The sequence below is a fragment of the Tinamus guttatus genome, unplaced genomic scaffold (genome assembly GCF_059628265.1).
Source record: "Tinamus guttatus ecotype Peru unplaced genomic scaffold, ASM5962826v1 Tinamus_guttatus_pri_ptg001010l, whole genome shotgun sequence".
NCBI classification, from domain to species: domain Eukaryota; kingdom Metazoa; phylum Chordata; class Aves; order Tinamiformes; family Tinamidae; genus Tinamus; species Tinamus guttatus.
In genome coordinates this window covers 76,832-86,053 of record NW_028289544.1, presented here as the reverse complement: position 1 = coordinate 86,053, position 9,222 = coordinate 76,832, and the positions used below count along the sequence as shown (strand labels likewise).

Sequence of the window (9,222 nt, the reverse complement as noted above, 5' to 3'; positions counted from 1 at the left end):
TTAACATATTGTATCCAAGAACTATGTGGCAATTCGTACCAATTATTCCTGATTTGTGCATCATATTTTAAAAGAAATATAAGTGGTCTGAGGAAGGATCAAAACAGAAAATGTAAAGGTTTGGAAAATATGTGTCATGAGACAAAATTGAAAAAAGTAACTGGGCTTAAATCTAGAAAAGATAGATAACCTGAAAATACTTTTCAAAAAATGCTAAAACTGGTTATAAAAGAAAAAAAAAAAAGATGGCTCATTTGTCTTTGTGTCTATTGGGAGAAAAGACGAAAAGTAGAGAAGTAGTTAATTTACAGGAAATTAAACTTAAATTAGACATTAGTAAGTTAGGAACAGGGAGAGGCAACAGAGATAGACTATAGGAACTCCTTCATTAGATATGTCAGGGATTAATTTAGTAAAACATCATTCTGGGACACAGGTATTTTTAATACTGACACAGAGCCTAGGACAGACTAAGCGATTTCCTTGGGAAAATTTCCTTCCCCTGTGGCCAGGGAAGAAGGTAGAAGGCAGTTTCAACATGAGCATGTTAGCAATGGGGATGTATCCCAGCTGTCCAGGTTAATGTTCTGGTAGCTATTTGCTTGCAAAAAAAAAAAAAAAAGATAGACACAGGGGCGCAAGAATTTGGGTTTTTTGGCACTCCTGGACCACCCCTGAATGCACTGCTCAGTGTGGAGCACATTGAGAGCTAGCTTAGGATAAAGTAGTCTCATAAATGCAAGTAGTAAGGACTCCATCCACTGTGAAAGTTCTTAAATCAAGGGCTGTAAATTAAAGTTTCATGAATTTTTGTGTGAATTTTACTTTATTTTAGATCCATAAAAAATTATTTGATACTAGAGATTTTTTATTCTTTTTTTTTTCACTTCTGATGTACACATAGCTGGTCTGGTAGTAGGAGTGCCCAGACTTGTGAAGAAGGCACGTCTGTATTGAACTCTTTGTCTTTTTTCTCTCACGGTAAAGTTTAATTCACGTCTGGTATGTAAGAGACAGTGTTTCGGGGGTGAGAGTTGCCCACAAATAACCCCCCAAAGCCAGTACCTGGGTGCTGGTGCAAAGGAAGCAAAGGGCAGACTTTTATCAGTGCGAAGAATGTGCTTCAACAGAAAAGCAGGGGTCTCAGGCTCAGAGGAGATTGAATCACCCTGGAAATTGCTTAAAATAAACATGAGAAGACCACTGGGAACTGGCAGTGGTGTGAATTAATAACATCCCTCTCCAACTTTCCTACAGACCTCCAGTGTCTTGAGAGAAATGCTGCTTTCCTTAGATCTGTGAAGTCTCAGCTCTGAAGCTCAGATAAATTGCTCCAGCCCTCTGCTTGTGCATTTCAACCCAAATGTCAGAGCAGGGAACCAGAGAAACCTCTGTCTCTCAAACCGAGAAGGATCAATGTGCTTTCTCCCCTACATCTCTGCACCACAGTATGTCAGCAAGCCTGACACGGTAACCACAGTCAGAGGCAATGCATTCATGCCAATAAATAAATACTTTGTAGCATTTGTAATATCTGAATAGAGCATTGCTTTGTGTGCCGTGGTCAAGTTGAAAGAGAGCAATGTGTAGCTCTATCTGACAGATAGATGGCTTTTATAAATCCCTTGTTGTCTTCCTGTGATTAATTTAAAATCATTACTCTGGAGGCTTTGCTTTTTTATTTCATTTCTACCCTTTTTGCACCTCTAAAATTAGATGGTCTAATTTTAAAATTAGATGGTCTAATTTTAAGAGATTATTAAGAGGTCCATCAAAAATAGTCTGTGTTGGGTGGCTCTGAAAAGACGTTGCTAATGAAAGCTATTTCTCCCCCTCTTCAGTTGATTTTATAGGTGGATTTGACTCTTACGGCTATCAAGGCCCACAGAAGACATCGCATTTACAGCTACAGCCCATGTATATGTAAGTACTTAACTTCTGAGATATTCTGCAGAGTGCCAGGCTAATATTAAAGGATCATTAAACTGAAGGATGATGTGACTTAAAAATTCAGAATAGGCAGAAGCCTTTTTGACAGACTGAATTCAAGCTATGCTTAAGCAGCAACATTACCCTTCTGTTGCATGATAATGATTTCTTAAGGCAGGATACAATGTGTCACAGTTGTTTAAATAACACTGAGATCTCACCTGATTTTACTCCGTTTTCATTCATGCAGGTTCTACTCAAAGGCAAGGATAATATGCTTTAGTAAAAACTAGTCAGATCTGACTAAAATGGATATATAAAAGTGATTTTTTAAGACTTACCAAAAGTTCAGCAACCTGATACATTTAGTAGATGCATTTAGCATTCATCACACCAACAAATGTATTGAGTGAGGTACCTGCTTCATTTGCAGTTCTTCACTTTTTAAAAAATTATAGTAACATATCACTTTTGGTACTGCTCAAATAGAAGATTGTATTGTATTTTACCTCTAAGAGTGACAACTCCATCGACTCTCTAGAAATGCAGCCTGATATATTTGGGAATCGAATGAGAAAACTGGATCTCGGTACATGCCCACAGCTGGAGCCTACACTCAGCCACAGACTGGGCCCAGAAATAATGATCTCCCAATATTTCTTGTGTGCCTGCCAGGTGCAGTTCAGAGCAGTCCTGACTCCCCAGATAAATCTTACTCACTTCTACAGTCTTTTGAATTGCTTTTTCCTGAGCATCGCTTGCCTACATGACACAAGTACAGCATGTGATAGTTCACAAGGGGATGATATTTACTTTTTTCTTTTGTTTCTCTTCTGAATATATATTTTGAGGAAAAGAAGTAAATACAGGCAAATAACATCCATCCAACATACTCTATTTATCCTTGAATATAATTGCATTTCTTCTGGTAACTGGAAGAAAATCTGCTAACAGATTAGTGGATTTTTGCATAGAACTGGCATTTACTCATTTATCAGTGGAACGATCGATTCTGTGGTAATGCTTAAGATCAGGCCCTTTGGGAGCACTGCTAGGAGTTTTTTAATAATCTCCAATTACAATAGTGCATATTTCCAATGCTGTTTTAACTCTAGCTTCCTGTCTGTCTGTGCTCAAGTAAAGATTTTTCACCTGTACTTTTGGCACATTTAGAAAATGTTATTTCCTTCCTTGTATTACGTGTGGCTCATAGGTACTTAGAACAATTCTAATCCTATTTCTTTCCCAGTATACTATACCTTGCCATCAACATATGGAGCCCTCTAGCTGAGATATTACCCCATTCTCTTTATGCTCTCAGTGTTTCTTCCAGAACAGCAGATTGCATTTACTGAGCCTCTCCACACTGACTGGAAAGAACACTAGAGCTATGGAAAGGACAAGGCAATATTTTTAAGCTTGTAACTGAGATGGAGAGATACACGATGAATCCACCTAAACTGATTCTGCCTTATTTCACTGCTGCCTTCTCACAAGAGTAGAGGTGGTTTTGCTGTCTTGCCTGGAGACAAAAATCAGTATGTAAGTTGACATTATGTCCAATCAACCACAAAAGTATAATCATGTCCAGGCAACAGTCAGAGATACGTCGTGTTTTCCTGTGGCTGTACAATATTTGACAAGGTTCTCTAGAATGGCTACAGTCTGTGCTTAACAGGCTTTTAGTAATTATTTAACATTTAGTAATGCCTTTCTATATATTGTTTGCTGACGAAGCACATCAGGAACGCTTGAATATGTATTCACACTGCAGGTGCTCTGTAGATTTAGGCAGACCGTTAGAGAGCAGAGCAACAAAGCTGAATGTCAAATTAATCAAGCCATGGTTTGATCTGCTTGTAGCAGTGTTTACTGCAGCAATATGTACTGGAAGTCAAAACACACTGATACTGTAATAGCAGCCTATACTTAGTGCTTTAAAGCTTTATTTATTGAGAGGAAGGGTTTAGATCCCCACAGATCTTGTCTACCAAAGAACATCAGTGTTAGCCTTCAGGGTACTCAAGGAGAAAAATAAATAAATAAATAAACTTTACATTACACACTGGCCAGTGTCACCTGCTCAGCATCCCTGGAGGGTGAGCAAATGATAGGAATCATTTAGCATAGAAAGGTAGAGGAGAGATTAGAAAAAACCTACTGCTTTATTAGGTCCATTGCCATACTGTCACAGGTATCCGGGCTATAACTATATCCAAATAATTATTTCCACAGTTTTACCAACTGTTATCATACTTCTTTGAATCCATGGCACGAAATGTGTAGAGGTCTGTGGTAGCTCTCAGGCAGCACTGACATCCTGTTTGCAGAGATGAATTGATATATTCGATAATTCCTAGTGAAAGAATTTCATCAACACAAACCAGCAAGACTAATTTATATCCAGGGAAGTAAAAATCAGTTTAACTGCATTATACATGCACAGTTTAATTATTATCCTGAAGGAATGCTAGGTCTTACTAACCGCCAGCACCGTGTTGCAACCAGTTTTCATTTATGTGCTAAAGTTAGCACTTCTTATTGTTAATTTGAAAGCTATGGTGAACCTGCCCAAACTTAGGTGTGCAATTAAATAAGTATATTGATTTATTCAGATCCCTCACTTTTCCTTTTCTGTTGTGTCAGGTTTGTTTATTTTCATTTAAGAATTTGACTTTTTAGTTGCAATAGCAGTTAAGCAGCACTCATAAGAATATTTGAACTCAATGTAAATGCTCACAGGATATTAATATGGAGCTTGATTAATTATGTAAAACTAACATAAATAAACAGGACATTTCAGGAAAAAGGAATTATTGAAAGATGCTTGATGCTTAAACTGATTTATGAAGAAGGAAGTATTGCCTATAGATTGAGGTGACTCTCTGACTACTATTTCCTTAAATACATAGATTTATTAGAATCAGACTTACTTTGTTTCTTTTCTCTACGTTTTAGGCTTTGAATTTCTGCAACAGCTCTCCTTCTCATTAACTGTTCCAGTTTCACATTTAAAACACCTTATTTTTAAAGAGTGAAATATATTCAATTTTAAAAGATGATATTAATAAAACATTGGTTTGGGGGTGGAGAGTGGGGGATTGTCATGACTTTTATCTACCTGAGACATAAATGGCTATTTTTGTTATTGAAGTGCCAACAGCGTGCTCTGTGCTGTGCAAGCCAAGAAGCCTAGACAGTCCCTTCAAAACGAATACGCTTTCTAGGCAGAACTGCTGCTCGTGTACCTCCTCGCAGCGAGCCACGGCTGGTGTCCAGAACAGCAGCTTGTTGGCATCCTGCGCGGAAGATGCCAGTGCTCATTTCCAGACAGTGGGACAAGAACACAATAAGATGTTGGAAGTCAATTGTCAAGACACCTCTTGGGAGGTGACCAAGGAAGGTGACTAAACACTAAGAGCTCTTCTATGGCACTGACCTTGCTGCACATGAGAAAAATATATAGTTATAGTCGTGTAACAAGACTGCACTGCATGAACACTGTTCTAGAAACAGTAGGAAGGAGGGAGGGAAGAGAGATTTTTCTTCTCTTTTTTCACAATAAACTTGTTTATTCAAAAAAAGTAGTGAGGAAAAAAAGAAAAGTTTGCATGTCTGATACTCATGTCTAATGCACCAGAGAAATTGTTCAAGAGTAGTTGAGCCCTGAAGTGAAGCTTGCTTGCCTTATACACTGTGAAGTCTGAGGATTCATGCATTATATATACATATTATATATATGTCATGCACATACATACACACTTACATGCTCAAACACTTAAATATTCACATATATACATGCCTGTTTATGTATGTCCATGCTACACAAAACTATTCGTAGGTATTACTTTTTATTAGAGGGTAGTTACTTTGCAGTAGTTTCTGACTATAGGGATCCTAATTTCCTCCAAATGTTGAAGGAAATAATTGGCATTTTTTTGTGTGTGTGCATTTGCCTTAGTAGTATTTCCCATCCATCTCCTCTGTTGTATTTTGTTGCATTTTCATCTGCAGCACACTGGTCTCCTAATCTAAAGTTGTAGGTATGTGTCCAGATGACTTCACATACTCTAAACTGAAGGTACCTACTTTATAATTCACTTGAAGAAAAATGCAAAATAAGCAGGAGCTAATGTGTATCTACCACAACACTCAGCATGTCCATACCTTAAAAAAATCTGCTGTGATAATGTTTCCTTGAGTTGGAGTTCCCCAGGCTCGTGTTTGTGGAATTCAGACACCATGGGCAACACTCATTTGAATAAACCACCAGTTAAATCCTATCTAACAACAAACAAAAAACTTGCGTGTTTCAGATTGTCAAAGTAGAGTTTGAAAATGTCGGTTTAACAATAGCACTTGTTAGTTCTACAGGCACTGTGGCACTCACACCTGCGCACTGCTTTGAGAGTGAGATCACCTGAGCAAACAGCATTTCCTGTCTGCTGGCCTCATCCCACCTGTATGTGATCCAGCTGGCTGCTTACACCTGCTTGCAGAGGGGCACAGGAGCTGCAGGGCGGTGATCTGGTGTGTCTCTGGTGGATTAAAAATATCTTTATTTTCCTCTCTCTCATAGGTCAAAGTAAACATGGGGACTGCTCAACAGGGGCTGGAGGACCTGACTAAGAAACTGTTTCAGGATGGCCCCCTAGGTTCTATAAGGAGCAAAAAAATCCAATTTTTGTGTTAATAAAAAATAAATAAAAATAAAAAAGGCTGATTGAACAGTGAGATAAAAGACAAGGGGCCCATTAAGCCCCTCTTTCTCCCAGGTAGAGAGGGAGATGCCCAGCACTGGCACCTTGGACCTCCTGCCTCCCAGCCCTCCACAACCAGGTGACAGAGGGTCAGAGCAGAGGCACTGGTGCCATCTCCTGGCTCTTCCTTGCCCTGGCCACCACCGCTCCTGCGCATACGGATTAAGACATGAACCCACCCCATTGGGAACTCTTGGAGCCCTTTCGCCCTCCTGGCCGCATCGAGTCTGCTTAGCCAACGTAATGACCTGGATGGCCAGGATGACCTTGGATGGAAGTCACTGGACAGCACGTTGTTTGCCCTGAAGGCTGTACAGCTCATACTTGCCTTAACCCCACTGCGTTGCACCCCGGAGAAACTCGGTGCAAGCTTTCTGAAGCAACGTCCTTTAGGCTCAACATGCTGCTGTTAATTCCGAACGATTTCTAAGTCAGTGGTTTTATCTGTTTTGTTCTGTTTTGTTTTCATGTCAGGGAATAAGGCTCTGTTGCTCCTCGGCTCCGGAGTGACTGAGTAGAAAACTGCCAGCTGTCAGAAAAGTGCTTTACTTTTGAGGCTCCACAGTGGTCAAGATACAAACGGATTATAATGAGAAAAAGAAAAAGAAATTAGATCTTTTGGGGGCCGGGGTGGGGAAAGGGGTAACATAAACTAATAATTGAACCTACTGGAAATAAGCAGCAGAAACAGTGCTTCTTAATCCTGCTGTTTTTATTTATCGCACTGTAGGTGCTTTTATAGCTATCTCTAAATGTCTTTTACTAACTACAGAGACATCTGCAGATTTCTATTGACAAAGGCCAACTGAATATGTACTAGCTATGTTTACTCTTTTATATCTAATTTCAACTGAAAATTCTCTGTAAGTGAGCATTTTTTTTCTAATTGCACCATAAGGGAACTACATATTTTATTTTTCATTTTGGTTGGGGTAGGGAAGGGAGGGACTAGTTGAGTTGATGAAATATTGGAGACCTTTTTGTGGTATATTTGGGGGATCTGTTGTGTGTTAGAATGTGTATTTTATCTTCCTGTATTATTGTGGCTGAAAAAAAAAAAAAAACTGTGCTGTTATGTAGTTGGCAACACGATGCCTTTGGGAATTTTGCTAGTAGGTCAATGTGTATATGAAATACTCTGAAATCCTAGGAACATATGTTTTGTTCTAAATTTGATCTGTATTTTCAAGCACTTAGGTGGCTTTCATTAGGAGGAGAGAAGATTTTGCTCAGGCTTCTCAGGAACTCGGATCATCACTGTTTCTTTGCTCAGAAGCAGCCCAGGCACACACACCTATCATACCTTAGGTGATTAAATTTGAGGGCGAAAGGGAAGTTTAGTGCTTGGAAAGGCTTGAGCCCTTTTCCTTGCTCACCCAGCCTTCATGTCCCTGCAGCTTCTGAGTTCCCATGACCTGTGCACTAACTCCACGTACCCATCCTTACACAAACCAATGTCCCTTGCTGTGCTTGCATGGATGCAATGTGTCACAGACAGGAACTCTGGACAACGACAGAGGAACAGGCATTCACCATAGAAAATAAGATACACGACATGGTCAGGATCCATAGTTACATTTATTCAGCGAGATTTAATCTATCTATCTATCTATATATATACGTGTATGTGTGTGTGTATGTGTGTATATATAACACACAGGGAAAAAGTAGTGTTAGAGGCTGCATAGTCTAAGAAATGGCTTGTGCATACAGCCAGGAATTCCAGTCCCAAATCCTGCTAATGATTTCCTGCATGAATCAGGCAAGTCACTTCAGCCTCATCCAGTGAAGCATTCCTGGCTGATTTGGATCTAAAATTCAAATTTTCAAACCTGAAATGAGATATCTCTGTTGATTCTTGGCAGAGCTGCTTTATCACTCCTGAAAAATCATCCAACTCCAAATGCAAGGCTGAAATTTTCCATAACCTAAAAAGTTTCTACTTTTATGTTATATTAAATATAACAGATGTATAATATTAAACATCACGTAATGTTTAAGTGTAACAAAAATGTCATACTAGGGTATTTCAGCTTTCCCTGTATAAACTTTGATCCAAATCCTATTTCTATAAAATTCTTTTAGAGAATAAAAAGGAAACAGCTTAGGCACTTACTGAAGCAGTGATCCAGTTTTCAAAGGGTTTTTCATACTTTTTGTGTTTTCTCTCAAAATGGCATCTACTGGTATTTAGTAATATTAGAAGTCAGACAATTTACTGAAGTGTCTATACATAGCTTTTAGGTCTAACTAATTTACAAAAGTTTGGCCTTAATTTCTCTGTTGCTTAGTCTCCCCACCTATAAATGGGGATAATACACACCTCACCAGCTTTTTGTGAGGTTTGAATTCTCAATGTTTGTACAGTGCTTAGGAAATAGGAAGCACATATAACTATTAAGTAATGCAATGATAAATGTGTATTCATATAATACATATAGAATAGATATACACACATTCACATACACACTGTATATATATATTGATATATACACACATATATGAAGTTGGTATTCATAACCCTGCTTGAGTT

General features: G+C 38.7%; 1 long non-coding RNA gene across 1 annotated transcript; it reads left to right on the top strand.

The window, feature by feature from the left end:
* Positions 1 to 1,863: 1,863 nt before the first annotated feature.
* On the top strand, positions 1,864 to 8,106 carry LOC148590906 (uncharacterized). Its single transcript, XR_015914225.1, has 2 exons — positions 1,864 to 1,923; positions 6,509 to 8,106. It is a non-coding gene; the product is annotated as an uncharacterized LOC148590906 (long non-coding RNA).
* Positions 8,107 to 9,222: the final 1,116 nt, after the last annotated feature.